Source organism: Rhinolophus ferrumequinum, chromosome 2, assembly GCF_004115265.2.
Source record: "Rhinolophus ferrumequinum isolate MPI-CBG mRhiFer1 chromosome 2, mRhiFer1_v1.p, whole genome shotgun sequence".
Taxonomy (NCBI): Eukaryota; Metazoa; Chordata; class Mammalia; order Chiroptera; family Rhinolophidae; genus Rhinolophus; species Rhinolophus ferrumequinum.
Genome location: NC_046285.1, coordinates 63,134,953 through 63,150,829, shown reverse-complemented (window position 1 = coordinate 63,150,829; position 15,877 = coordinate 63,134,953). Strand labels below are relative to the sequence as shown.

General features: G+C 38.7%; 1 pseudogene; it reads right to left on the bottom strand.

Annotated features, from left to right (window-relative positions):
- Positions 1-1,123: 1,123 nt before the first annotated feature.
- On the bottom strand, positions 1,124-2,067 carry LOC117037584 (heterogeneous nuclear ribonucleoprotein A1-like; annotated as a pseudogene).
- Positions 2,068-15,877: the final 13,810 nt, after the last annotated feature.

Sequence of the window (15,877 nt, the reverse complement as noted above, 5' to 3'; positions counted from 1 at the left end):
ATGCATTCTTATAAACTCTCAGTAATTGTCTTAGGTATTATTGTATATATTCCTGGCTTATCAAAATCTAATATTAACAGGTTTTTTTCAGACTCTATGCACACAAGGCAAATAGATCAAAGACATTAGAATAATTTAATTTCATTTACTCCCATTTTAATTAGAATGATGTAATTCTATTTATATATAAATACCATTATTTGGTGTGTATTTTATATATATTATATATATATATATACATATATATATATATATTAGGCCCAACAAAACACTATTATGAGTCTCTCTCATAACCAATAATTATTTTTATTTACTCACTTATTTAGCTATTATAGCCACTGTTCAGAAATAGGATAATTCCAGTTTGGTTCAACCAAAATTTGGTTCAGTTCTCAAGACTGATGATGCCACACACAGAAAAAGAGGGTATGGAAAGGTTTATTACTTACCTCATAAAGCTGTGTGGGAAGAACAGGTCAGAACTCCCAAGCTGGTCTCAGACACTTGGGAGGATAGGAACGAGAGATCGGCTTGGGGTTTTCATGGTGGCCAGAGGGTAGATATTAGATGAGGGTTCCTGTGCATGAGGAGGGGCTTGGATGGCTTAAATGTCCCACTGGCACCAAAGGAGGAAGCACCCAGGCTTTCTTATTAGCTTGTTCAGATGTGGAGCAGAAGGGAAAGAAGGAGGGGATATGGCTGAAAAGCATAGAGCCAGATTCCTAGCTACACCAGCTTTTCCAAAATTGCTCTTCATTACTTCCTATATTTCTTTTCTTTTTTTAAAAACACATTTATTCAGCATGATGATCAGACTGTTACATTTAGCATTCAAAAGCATGGGTCTAAAAAGAACTCTACATTAAAACCCTTTGCTGAAATGTTTTTACACTTTCCACAGAACAGAAACTAAAATAACCTGTTATACAATTAGTCACAAATACAGTCCTTGAGTGTTTCACCCGTACACATGAGTATTGCCTATAACATGTCTTCTTTGTAACAGCTAGGCCCCACTGCTACTGTGCTTGGCTGAGTTCACAAGTTTGTTATAACCTGTAGCTTCCCTGTCATTTCTCTGCCTCTCCTCTCCTGCTAAGTAAGCTTTGTTTCCTGGAAGTAATTAAAACCCTCTGCCACTGCCATAGCTACTGCTGCTGCTGGAATCCCCATAGCGACCTTGGTTTTTGGGTTTGGCAAAGTATTGGCCTCCACTATCATAGGGGCCAGAGCTTCTGCCTCCAAAGTTTCCTCCTCTCATGGATCCCAAATTTAAAGATCGATTGTTGTAATTGCCAAAATCATTGTAGCTTCTGCCACCTCCAAAACTGCTTCTATCATCACCAAATCCATTAGCCACCCCACTGCCACCATATCCTCCACTATCACGACTGCCTCCAAAGCCACCTCGACCACTGACGTTTCCTCCACGTCCAAAGTTGTCATTCTCACCAAAACTGCCTCCATGAACACCGCGGAAGTTTCCAAAACCACTTCGACCTCATGGCTGGATGAGGCACTAGCCATCTCCTGCTTAATAGGGCTTTCCTTACGTCACAGTTGTGCCATTCACAGTATAGTGTTTCTGAATGACAGTCTTGTCTACAGAGTCATGGTCATCAAAGGTCTTTTCTTGCTACTGCCTCAGTCAGTCATGATGTCATTCACTTCAATTTTCCCATACTGTTCTAAATAATCTGTTAGGTGATGTTCTTCAGTGTCTTCTTTAATACCACCGACACATCTTGTCGAATGTGTCGACAAGTGAACTGGGCACCAGGTCTTTGAGAATCTTCTCTTGAGCAGCCCACTGTGATTCCACGACTCCCAGCCACCTTACGTGGGCTTGCATTCATGGCTGCCTCCACCTCCTCCACAGTGGCACAGGCGACAAACCCAAAGCCTCTGAAGCGCTTGGTGTTTGGGTCTCTCATCACCACACAGTCTGTGAGCGTTCCCATTGCTCAAAATGGATCCTCAACTCTTATTGGTTGTTTCAAAGCTCAAACCTCTGATGAAGAGCTTCTGCCGCTGCTCAGGCTCTTTGGAAAACTCTGATTTAGACATGACAATCACGGGAGGGGAGACCTCAATGATGCTTACTTGGCAGCGTCCACCAACAGGAAGGCTACTTCCTACATGTCAAAGCTTCCATCTGAGATCTTTTTCAGGCTGCCTGAAAAGCATCCTGTAATATTTATTTTAGTGTGTCTGATTCTGGGAAATTCTCTTATTTTGTTAATCTGAAAAGATTTTTCTTACCATCAATTTCAAAAGGTACAAGTTTGACAGTTGTTTTAACACTTTGAAGATAAAATTTTATTGTTAGGTGAGGTTCATTGTTTCTGCTGAGCAGTCAGCTGTAAGTCTGGTTATTGTTCTTTTCAAGGTAAACCTTTCTGACTGACTTGAGATTTTTTTTTTCCATTTTTGGGTTCTAGCAGTTTTATCATTTAGTGCATCAGTGTGGATTTCTTTTTCAGTTATTCTTCCTGGGGTTTGTGGTGTTAATAGCTTGATGTCTTTCTCCAGTTTGGGGAAGTTCTCAGCTATTACTACTTCAAAATTTGCTTTAGTCTGATTCTCTCCTCTCATTCTGCTTCAGGCCTATTATTTTACTCCTCTATTTTTAGGACTCCATTTAAATGTTATTCTTTCTAACTGTATCTTCTATATCTCTTACCGTTCTTTCTGTATTTTCTATCATTTAATTTTACAGGCTTCACTGATAATATTCCAGGTAACTAAATGTCTCTTTGGCTGTGTATGACCTACTGTTAGAGCCATCCACTGAGTTTCTGTTTTAATTTATTGAGTTGATAACGGTTAGTAAAATCACATAGGTTTCTTTTTTTTTTTAATTAAAGTTTATTGGGGTGATGCATTTCTGTAATACATCATCTGTATATCACATTGTGTGCTCACCACCCAGCCATGTGACTTACTCTGGCCAATTGAATGTGAGCAGTAGTGATGCATACCACTTCTGAGAACTTTAAGAATCATCATGTGCTTCTGCCATCACCCTTCTCCATCTGCCACAAGCGTGGCATATCCCAGATAGAGGCTGCTTGCTTCATCCTGGAAGAGGACGCAGGGAATAAAGCTGCAGTCAACCTACTGCCAATGTAGAACTGTGTCACCTGAGCAAAATGTAATTCTTTGTCTTTGTAATCCATAAAGATTTAGAGATTGTTACTACAAAGTAGATGCTGCCATAACCAGACCCCTAAAATATGTCCTACTGATTTTGTAGTAGAGTGATAGATAACAAGAAAACTGATATTAGAGCCTGGAAGGATGGCAACCTATTATGCAGTGGCAAAACATTTTTTTTTCTTCCATATCTTTTTTTTTTCCAGTTACAATTGACATTCAATATTATTTTGTATTAGTTTCAGGTATACATCATAGTGATTAGACATTTATATAATTTATGAAGTGATCCCTTTGATAAGTCTAGTACCCACGTGGCAGTATATATATACATAGTTATTACAGTATTGTTGACAATGCTAGCTTTACATCCCCATGACTCTTTTGTAACTACCAATTTGTACTTCTTAATCCCTTCACCTTTTTCATCCAGCCCCTCAACCCCTTCCCATCTGGCCACCATCTGTTTGTTCTCTGTCTGTGAGGCTGTTTCTGTTTTGTTTGTTCGTTTATTTTGTTCTTTAGATTCCACATATAAGTGAAGTCATATGATATTTGTCTTTGTCTGACTTATTTCACTTAGCATAATACCTCTAGATCCATCCATGTTGTCACAAATGGTAATATTTTATTATTTTTTATGTCTGAGTAATATTCCATTGTATATATGTACCAGTGATGAAACATTTAATGAAACCACAGATATAATAACATAAAAAGCAGATAACATATGGAGTAACTTTGTGACCTTGGGCAAAGATATGGGGAAGCAGAATATTACTAGCATGTTCTGGTTACTATAGGCTGCATTTGAAATGTGGTACAGAAAAAGAAATGAGCTCACAAAAGGATTGGCCAGTTTGTAAGCAAAGATGAAAAAGAAATGAAATCAGAAATCTGGGGATTTAGGGGGTTGGAAGATACGACTTATTGTTATATCTAAAAGTAAAACTGAGAATGCCTCTGAGTGACAAGGGCTGATTAAAACTCAGCTTTGGGGAGTCATAGACCAAATCCAAGATGTTAGGGGTGCTTTTGTTGAATTATGGCGATAACTGGTAAATGTTTTCAGGCACACAAATGGCTTAAAAGAACCTAAGGGTATAGCTCCTGCAGAGAAGTCTGATAAGCTCAGAAAAACCTCTATGTTTAAGTCTAGAGAAAGAGAGGAATGTCTTGAAAAGAATTGCAATGTGGCTGTCGGTACAAAAAGCTAAAGAAGTTGTTGGGAGAATTATACTGCCAAAATAACCATCAGTCTATATTAAGAGACAGTGTCTGTTCTAAGTCTAAGAGCATGAAGCAAGAAAATCTTAGCTCCTAAGGGAACATATTCTCCAATGGCTATTTCAGATAGTGTCCAATGTGGATAATGGAAAAGGAAGAACTGCCCAGAGAGGGTGGAGTCAAGAGTTGTCTACAACAATGGACTGGAGAGCTACACATCAGCCTGATCAAGAGGCATTCTCCCTGCTTTCCATGGTGGAGGGCCTTCACCACATTTGCCCTTTGGGATTTCGGAATTGGTTTGCTGGGCAAATAGTTTTAGCTTTAGTTCATGGATCTACAAATGAAGAGCTATATTTGGACCTGATCGTAAGGGCTTGATCACAAAATCCTGGCATGAAAATCTGATGCTGTGATGGGATTCATCCTTTATGCTGTTTTCCTTGGGGATGGGGGTGGGGATATTTTATTATGAAGAGAAATGAATATTTAGGACCAAGAGAGCAGAATGTGGTCAATTTTATTGTTGCTCACTATTCACTCATCATTTCCCATAGGGGACCACACATCCCTGTCCTTTGCCATGTCTCTTGTAGTGTCCCTCCCTATGACAGAGCTTCCTCTCTGATAATAGGTTTGGCCAATGAAACATAGAAGTAGAAGTTTTTAGCACTATCACATGATTTTGCCACTGATCTTTTTCCTTTGCAATGAGACTGACATAGGGGCTGTACCTTTAGCCTGAGTCCTGAAATGACGAAGACATGGAACAGAGCCAAAGATGACTCACACACAGCCAACCTGCACCAAATGTGTACGTGAGCAACAAAATCAACATTTCTTTGTATAAGTTGCTTCTGCAGCAGAACTGAGTAAAGCAGACTAATATAGGATTTACATAAGTGAGAAAAAATGAAAGGAAAAACAAGAGTATTTTAAACCAAAAAATGGGGTAAGTGGTTGTCTTTAGTGTGGAGGCAGGAAAATAAAGGGGGGAGCACATGGGTATTTAGATGGGGGTATATGGGTGTTTATTTTATCATCCTTTTGCTTTGCAAATACAATCAATCAATCAATAACTATTAATAGATGGTAGATAGATGATAGATAGATAGAGCAAACCTATTTTATAGTACACTTATATGTGTGTGCACATATGCATATACATGAATGCATATATAAATATATATATTCCATAAACATTATTTTATATGTATACATATTCTATTGTTTGTCCTAAACATTTCATAATTCTAAAATGGTGAAAGTATATTAAACCTATGGAATAATAAACTGAATATATGCTTTGACTTGTGCTTCTTCCAAAAACCACACTAAAATGACAGTAGAAGGACTAAAAAATCACAAAAACAAGAAAAATGAAAAGAGGAGAAATAGCAACAAAATGTTGACGTAGCAGACCAGAAAAAGCTGAAAATTAGACTAGCAGCTTCAGAAGCCCAGACTCTAAATGATTCAAGTCAAATTACTCCAGAAAAGCTGTAGGCACAATGTCTTTCGATGATGGATGTTCAATTCGTGCTGCAAACAGGAGAGAGCATGAAAATCCTGTAACTCGCCGTTGGAGCCCCCCAGATCCACTTTCCACCACAAGTTGTCAAGTTACTGCTCCTTCTCTACCCTGCAGAAGACTGGAGGTTCATTTCTGAAGATGCGGAGCTCCAGGACATCAGGCAGAGCTGATGACAAAAATATTATTCAAAAACCAGGCAGTTCATATAAGAATCCATTGTGGAAAATGTTCCTCCAGTTTTTTACTGTATTCAATGCCAGAATTACTCTGAAAGAATAAGGAATTAATGCTACCAAGAGATTAAAGAGATTAAACTCTTCTAGGGCTATTATAGCTTCTAAAATGTGAATATGTAGGGAATCCTCAATTCAGTCCTTCAAAAACATATTTCTTGAATGGCTACGTATGTGGCAAGAACTGCCCTAAGCAGAAGAGAAACAAGAAAGAAATTATTCCTTGCTCTCTCAGGAGGTGAGTGTTGGAGGGGATGAGGAGACATTAAACATAAATAATTATTATAAGAATAAGTGCTTCATTGCAGAATGGTTTTCTGGTAAACGTTTTGTAGATTAAAAACTATATATTTAGCTGCTACGGCACAGATCCCAGCTAATCAGAATAGACGCCAGTGGTGAACGGTTCCAGTGCCGCCCAGCTATTAATAAATAGCATCACTGAATATAGTATATATACTATGAATCTAGCCTCTCACTCATAGTTTATTTCACATTTAATATTAAAAGTGCCGAAATATAAGGAAGCTCTTTATGCAGCATACTTGTCTAAAGGCCATACCTGTGATACTGCAGTTGAACTATAATGCCATTCTTGAAGTCAGGTGACTTAAACACAACTGATTTTCCCCACCTGTAGGACAAATGAAGAACAGTGGAAATAATCATAAAACCCTGGATTATTAGATGACCAAACAGCTCTGCAGTGCTCACTGTGTTTTTACACAGTATTAAAATAATGATTTGAGGGCATAGGGATGCGAGGGGATAGTCTGTGAAATGTCAAATGCAGCTTTTGGAGATGACAATATTAAGACTTGTAGCGAATACAGAAGTTATTTTTGTCCCTTCCTTAACTGCAGGATCTGGGGTCTTAAATTTGGATTATGGAAGTCAGAAAGGGTAGGAGTCTAAAGGGTTTAAAGAAATCACCTACGGAGTGGAGGTTAAAAAAGAGTCCTCTTGATGTGTTTGGAATTCTTCGAGAGTATCTATCTTGTACAAAGCAGCCTTTTTTCTTTCCCTGCTCTGCTCTTTCTGCCTCCCTCATGCTCTTTCTCTCTCCTATCCCCCCATTTCAACCTTCAAGGTGACCTCCTCCTCGTGGTGGGTAAATGATGTATGAGGGAGACCACCCGGCTGGGCCTACCACACTGCAAGTGCCACCCTGGGTCCAGGAGGGTTCAGCAAGACACCCCCTCCCCCCCATTTAGAACGCTTTGTATTTTGTGTTACATTGTTCTCCCGGCACTGGATAAAAAACATGACATGAACAATAGAGCCGTGTGAGATTTAAAATATCTGAATACATAATAATTTCACCCAGCTTTCAGAAAAAAACTGAAAAAGTAAATAACAAAAACCACTCCTCAGAATGTGTGAACCTAAATTTTCGGTCACTTTGGAAGCATTTTCTTCTTTTTCTGGTTTTTCATTATCTAGGCCAGTTGGCAATAAAACAGCATTTAATTATACATAAACGTGAGAACTCTGGTGAGAGAATATGGGTTATGATCTTGTTAGAACTAGTTTGGGGCCAGAAATTGTTCATTCTTGATACCTTCAATCTTATCTGCTTTCTCCCTGTTAATTTTGTACCCTTATTTTCCCCTACAGTCTTCCTTTCTTGTCTTTTTTTTTTTTTTTAAGATATGGTCGTCATTTTCTCATTTTCTGTTCCCTTTCATTATCTTTTCTTTTAAAAGTCCTACTTTTATTAAGGTGCAAGTAGTTGCCTTGCAGGAAAACAAAAAGAAAACTATTTTTTTCAAGAAATAATTACCCAAACTTGGCAAAAAAAATTTTTTTTTTTTTTACAGCAATGTAAACTGTAGTCACATTAATGAGATCACATCTTACAGTTTAAGGTACTTTCAGGGAAAGTATGATAAAAATAAGCTCCATTTAAACCTGAAGCTTCTTCTCCTGGAAATGCATCGTGGGCTTCATTTGAATAAAATTTATCCTGTGAATCTGTTGCTTCTTAAGGATTTTGAGAAAGTACCCTGTTCTTCCTGTCAGTGGCAGGCAGCATCTCTTTAATTTTTTTCCCAATAATATTGCAGTACTCCAGTACTCATTTTAAAGATAGATGGATTTTTTTTTTCTCTCATAAAGAAGAACATTGTGGGGGAAAAAACGCTGGATGTGATTTCAAAAAATGTCAAAATATGTCAAACGCAGATACCACTCAAGGGTTTCATTAACTGAAGCTTTGGTGATAAGTGTCATCTTGTCAAAGACCCACCCATCTCTTCCAATACATTACCAAATGTACTAATTTCCTTGCCGAGCTTGATGTTTATTGTATAGCTGAAATTGAAAATGGTCGGTAATGGAGTGAGCTTCAATCCAAGACCAATTCTGAATCTAAATTACTTGCTTCTTTCAATAGCATCGACAGAGGAGAGCTTTATGCACCTTGTACCTAATCAACCCTTACTGTGACCCTAAATTCAGCAGTCTTCAGAGATTAATAATAAAATCCTCAGTTCAAACAATTATTTGCCCTGAACAAGTTGCCCATTTCTTATGCTGAGAATGAAAGAATGTGACATTATTTTTTAAAAGCTCTGCATGTTGTGGCCCACCATTTATTTTTGATCTCTGACCCCCCAGTTGCAGCCTGATTGCAAATCCCACATGCTTACTTGAATATTTTTTAGGGGGGTAAAAGGGTGGGAGTAGCGAGGAGATTTCTTTGTTAGCATTTTAACATGCCTGTTCTCATTCCATATTCCCTCATGGTTGTGGCTTTTCACAGAATAAATGAGATACATTCTATCAATATATATTTCTAAAGTTTTTTAAATATACAGTGCTATTAATCATGGAAAGCATGGCCTCATTTTGACTTTGTACAAAACGACTCAGAGTCTCTAGAAAATAAACATAAATTCTCTGGGAAAAAATCAACTATATCTCTACTTTCTTAAATAAAAAAATCAATTTCAGAGAATGTCTCTTGAGACTGGAACCACAAAAAATCTTTTAATGAAATGTTTTTTCTTATTCCATTCCATTTGGCAGTGTAGCTTATAGGTCTTAAGTGAGATTAGCTGAGCAGTATCGAGTTCTTTTTCTTATATTTACAATAAAAAATACTCCTTCATGTTCAATGCCAGAATTTTTTTTTTTGATTTGGTATTTTTAACTTCCTTATGTTCAATTATTATTCATTAGTGTGGTTACGATGATAGGCTCAGTCCCTGCTCTTTATAATATTACGGGGTTGGGGGAAAGTTCTGAAACAAAACAGTACAGGAAGTATTTGGACACTCTAAGTTGCTCCTTGGATTCATCAGCGAGAGTCAGTCCTGTGTCCGGGGGCCTGCTGGGGGAGGGAAGTGACTCATGGTGCATTGCTGCCCTAGAAACTCTGCCTGACATTTGACATTGTCAACATTTCTTCTCGCTTTCTGTGTTTGGGGGGAAAACCCTCCCTAAGGACAGCCCTGGTTGACAGAATGAGTGTCTCTAGAAGATTCTCCTGCCTTTTGAGTGCGTTTTTTATGCCCAACAGCAATAATGGCCATCAAGTATTGATTATATGGTATGTCTGCAGAGGTAGCCAGTGCATTATTGTTGCAAGAGGCTGAGAGGATGAGAAACTAGGTTATCTAAGAACTCTCTCTGTCACTGAGCATGTCTTCCAGCAAGGGTCAATACACAAAGCTCTCTTTGGACCTTATATTACCGTATTCTGTGATTCCAATTGATAGAAAATACAGTGAGATGGCCAGCATGTTCCAAGTCCTTTGAAAACAGCCTCATGTTTGCCATGGAATGGGCGTAATTTGTTCATCACCACAAGGGGACAGTAGTCTTATGGAGGTCTGCTAGGCGAGGAAGGCTAGGGATTGCCCGGGTGGTGCCCTGTTAGGACACCCAGATGCCAATTAGCAGCAGTGAATTGGTCACGTGGACTTGGAAAGGCAGTCGGGGCATAATCTAATACTTTTTCTTTCATCCCCAAAAATACAATAGATGGTATATAGTAAGTCTGCTGTGTATAGTAACAGCAATAAGGGCACTGAGCTTTTATTATAAACTGAATTACATCCCCTGTGTGGGGACACTAGACAGCCTATCGTGTATTAAGAATTCAGCTGAGATCACAAGCTTGCCTCACCTAAACCTTCTGTGATGTGATGAGAATGACTTTTGGTTACCGTACATCAAAGAGGGGCTAGCAGGCTAAACAGTGATTGATCCATTCTCCTCTTTCAAGTCCTCTATTCAAAAATAGCTTTAAAGCAATCATCTAATAAGTGTCAGAACAGAAGATAGAAAATGTTAGTACAAGCGCTACGCATATGTCTACACTAGCTAAATTTTCTGCAAGATGTTCAATGACTGAACAAGGTTTTTAGAGTAAAGGCTCTCATTTCATAAGAGGCAAGAAGTACCAAATGGGCTGCCATTGACACGGAAACAGTGCTGAAATTTAAAGTGATTTAAGGCAAATCCTGTGATTTGCTTGACTGTCAGAGAATTCTGCTAGGAAAATTTTGGAATGGTTTTTATTTATGCACAAAATCTGATATAGAAGTTAGCTGCTTGCTTATGCACACAGAAGCAATAGTATTTTCACAATAAGTATTCACAAAATTGCATTTATTAAAGTTCCTTCTAAAAGATGAATGCTGATTTAAAGGGACCAACCATGTGAGTTACCCAGTGTGGAGGTCATTAGAGCTGTTGACAAATATTGTGATTCTTTTTTTATTCTCTGCTTCCCTGAAGTCAGGTCTGGCCATATGATTTGCTCTGGACAACGAAAAATGAGACAGAGTGACCTATGTCACATCTGGATGGAAGCTTTAAGAGCTAGTGGAGGATTTGCCATATCCTTGTTTCCCTGTCTTGACGACTGTTGAAGCATGAATCAAGATGGAACATGGCTCCATCTTGGCTCTTTCAACATGGCTTCCTGAGGCAGTATTATGAGCAAACCTTCCTGCTGACCTGAACTGGATAGGTAGCATGAGCAGGAAATACGCATTACGTTAAGACACTGAGATTTTAGAGCTGTTTGTTACCACACCATAAGCCAGCCTATCCAGACAGATACATCTGGTGACACTAAGCAACTTAATAGCTCCATTAGGTCTCTGAGTAATGTAAAATTGTATAGAGTAGGACATCATCAGGGCTCATATGCCTTCATTCATCCAGGCAACAAATATTTGTTAAGTATGTATTCTGTGCCAGGCAGAGTATATGGGAATAACAAATAATTGCTAAATGCGGTTTGATAGGTTACCCTTTGTTACCTCTGCTAAACCCCTGAGGAGAAGATGAATAATAAGGCTTTAAAGAGTTCACTGCTTTCATGTAGCTAATCAAGATAAAAAAAATAATAAAAAATAAGTGATGGTTTGACATATTTTAATGAATGACATTGTTTCAGAGGACAATTTATTGGGGACAAAAAAATGGGCTCATTTCAGAAAATCCTGAGATTTCTCACATTGGCCAAAATTTTGTCACTCTTAACTGTTCCATTCCAGCCATTGCCCAACCACATCAGGTGTTTCTCAGGTTTGCACTCTTGCTCAGGTTGTGCGCTCTGCCTTGAACACGCTTCTTAGCCCCTTCTCTTCATCTTTCAAAGAGCAGTTCAAATGTTTTCTCTTCCACGAAATTATCGTTTCTCTACCTCCTCAGAGAATCAGGTACGTACCCCTACTGAGCATTTATTTCCGTCTGCTTTACATTATGATTATTGTTTACATGATATAACTTCCCACTGCAAGACTCACCCCCCACCAGGCTATACATTCAAAGGGTAAAGTCCTTGCTGTATTCTTCTTTATGTATCTCCAGTCTGACTCCTCTTTCCAAAGCTCAGTACACGTTAATTGATATTTGAATTGATTTGCGAGATCTGTTTGGGTGTGATTGTGGATTTCTTAAAACAGATTGCAACTGCCCTGGTTTGGAATATTGGAAAAACAAAGAAACCCTTTCAGCTCTAAGAAGGGCGTTTGTGAGGCTGATACTTTTGGCTACTCTTGGGGGAATTAGTTCTCTCTTGGCCAACGACCAAAGCCTGCCTCCTGAACACCCATCACACTTAACTAATTTCCATTCTCCCCAGGGACCAAGACAGAAAGACAAAAGAGGAAGGAAGTAGGCATTTCAGAGGAGTAACCCACCCTCAAAGAAGCAGTTGAAAGGGAGAAATGAGGAGGGAATTGGTGTTTAAAAAAATTACCAAACGAATGCAGAATTTAAATTGTACTTCATTATCCATCTTCTCTGCATCATACCAATAACTCTCTTGACTTGATATCTCTCCCCAGGGTAATAACTAGCTGCTCATAACTTGGAGCAGTGATCAAAAACCCTCAGTGTTGGTGCCAAAGATACCAAGGCTTTACGTTCAGTCTCTACTTCCCATTTCCCCTTCCTCACTTGATTCTAGCATCCACCAGCCAGGACATCTGCTCTTCCCTGAAAGTTTAATCCCATAAGTAATAAATATGAGAGAAGAGCATGTGGTTTTTCTCTCCTGGTTTATCAGCCATTTTGACTTTTTCACCACTCTAGACTTTCATTCTTCAGCAAGATTGAGAAAACACAGGACTTTGGCTTCAAAAAGGTAGAGGATTGAATCCTAGTTCTTCCACAAACTTGCCTTAACTACCTAAGAAAGTTGCTCAAACATTTAACCTTTTCTCTATCTTATAAAATAGAGTTAAGTACACCTGTACAAAGTGATTCGGATAAAAAGATAAGATAGGGTTGTGAAGTCACATAGTTGTTGCTCAGTATTATTATTGTTATTTCTAATAAATATTTCTCAATGATTTTTCCTCCTCTCCATGATCTTTCCACTATGGTAATCTTGGTTGTGTCCGATCTCATGTCTAATATCATGCAGTCCCTCCTATGTCAGTTTTCTAAAGCTGCAGATCAGAGCATGGCAACTTCACACAACCCCCTTCCACACTTTTAAAACTATTAAAAACTTTACAGTCATTTTTGGGATCTACAAGAAAAAAACCTTAACCCAATTTAGCACACGAAGGCTGTAGCAATCTGGCGTCTGTATCCAGTCTCATTGCCCATTGTTCTCCTCAGCGTAACTGAGAGATGGCTTCTCTAAGGAATCCCAAAGAATCACACTTCTCGGGGTCCGTGTAACAGTCCCCTTCCCTGTTGAGACTGGGCTTGGCCACGTCAGTTGCTTTGACCACTAGGACATCAGCATGTGTGACTCAAGCTGAAGCTTGGTAAGTGCTTACCCAAGGGGGCATCCCCTCTTGAAACTCTGCTGATACCATGTGAAGAATGGCAGCCTGATCCAGCCTCTTGACAATGAGTGCCTTCTTGGAGAGAGATGCCCAGCCACCCCAGATATCCCAGCTGAGCCTAGCCCAAGCCAAGCTTGCAGAGGAATGCAGCTATATGGGTGCACCTGGCCAAAGCTAGCTGGAAAACTGTCCAGCCAACCCACACAATCATGAGGAATATTACAGCATTGTTTGAATCCACATTTCAGAGTAGTTTCTTACAAAGCAGTAAATAAGTGATACAGAGCCTTTTATTTCCAACTGTAGTTCTATGAAAACATCATATTTTGTCACACACCACATTTCTTTGCAAATACTCTTCTTGTGCTTGTAATGCCCTTCCCTCTAGTCTATTACTCTTTGTATGTCAGTATAAGCAGTGGAGCTGGCATATACTAATGTTCAGTAAAGGTTGAATGAATACACTGAAAATGTCAAAATATGCCACAAAACCTCCAAAGGTGTACACTAAATCCACCATTGTTCTGCTTGGAATTTTCGATAGAAATGCATCGATGTTGCTGCTTTTATGAAAGAAAATAATGATTTATATGCAACTAGATATTCATATTGAAAGCTACCAGAGAAAAATGCCTTAGCTTAAAAAGAGATTTAGCTTTTAATAAAAATGAAACAAGTTCTTTCATTACTTAGCAACTTAAAAATTATAATATCTCGAGCTGGCAGAGGGACTGTAGGGTAGCACTCATATGTTGCTGGTGCTGGGGAAAATCAGGGTGAAATTTGGGAGGTGAATTCCCAAACATGTTTTAGGAAGCATAAAAAATACAGGTTTCCTTTGTCCAGCAATTTCATTTTAGGCAGCTTAACTCATAGAAATAATCAAAATATAGAAAAGTAGGCACGGAAACATTAAGTATGGCATTATTCATTTTGAAAAGTGTAAATAAGTGAGATTCCCATCACCAGGAACTTGGCTCTGTTAGTTTTGGTGGATCCATTCAGTGAAATATCATGTGGTCATTTAATAGCTAAGAAGTCCATCATTTAAATACAGAAGATCAAATATTAAGAGAAAAATAAGGGTGCATAATTGTATATGCCCAATGACGACAATATAAAAGTGTAAATGTGAAAATAATTACAGAGAATTATGGGTCATGTTCCCCTTTTTCCCCCCAGAATTTATATAACATTTTACATTATTTTTTATAATTTAAACAGAACTTTTAGAAGACAAACATAAATAATATATAATACCATATAAAAATAGAGTGTTATAGAAACAATTTCGAGGTTGGCTTTCAATTTAATTCTCTACCTGAGACTGACCCCTTGTCATAATTGCTGTTACATTACATACTCCAGGAATTGTGCTGTTTCACCGTTTGGTTTATGCTATCTCTTTAATATTTAGGAATATACATTGTAGGGGTTTATGTCAGTGTATTTAATGGAAGATTTTGTTTGTTTTTAAATTATTTTGTGAACATTATTGGTACTAACACATTTTGTGATCACTATTGATATTTATTGCCTTTTGCGTGGGGCAGTTTATGTTGAGAAGGATTCCTCACGATGGTGGTAAAGCTGTATGCCACAAGGCACCTACATATTCCGTTTAAAGATCTGCAGTGTGGAGAGGGATTTCTCCCCAGTCCCTGGAACAAGACTCATGCTAAGTTGCCAGTGACTTCAGCTCTTCCTGTGGGCTGGAAGACCTCCAGCATCTCTGTCTCAGCCATTAGGACTTTCCCAAGGTCCAATCACACATTTCCAGATATATTTCTACTGGCATGAGCTGCCTTCATCCAAACTCAAGAGAAACAAAATGGCTCCAACTGATCCTTCTCCTGACTTCCATATTTCTCACGTTGGTGTGCACGTTGTAAGTCACTTAACCTTCCCAAGTCAGAAAATTAATGATTTCTCTCTCTTCATTCTGTTTTGATAATGCTTCTCAGATCAAAACCCTTGTCTTTGCTTTTCTCTGCCTCTGTGCTCATTTAGGTTTTACTACTATTTCAAAAGTCTCCTAATTAGTCCGTCTGCCTCACCTCTTCTTCCCGTATCCTATCCCACTGTTACATGAATTTGTCTCGAGTGGTCATGTAACTCCCCAGGACATTCTAAAAAATGTGCATTCCTCATTACCAACTCAGGTCAATCAGCTGCAGCATTTAAAACTCTCTGTAACTCAGAGCTAATCTACTTTCCTAGCATCATTCTCTCAAGGCTGCATTACACAACTCTCAGGGCACAGTTCACATTATAAGGTACATCTGCAGAGTATCTACAGTGGGGTGTAACCATACAACACAGTGTGAATGGTGCTCCCTGAAGTTGTGCAACATGTGGCTCTGGAACCCTGTTCTCATTTGTATCCTCCAGATGAACCCCATTCTCTGAAAACGTTCCTTTAGCCTCTTCATCATTGGACCAACGTTGCCTTCTGAGTCTTGCCC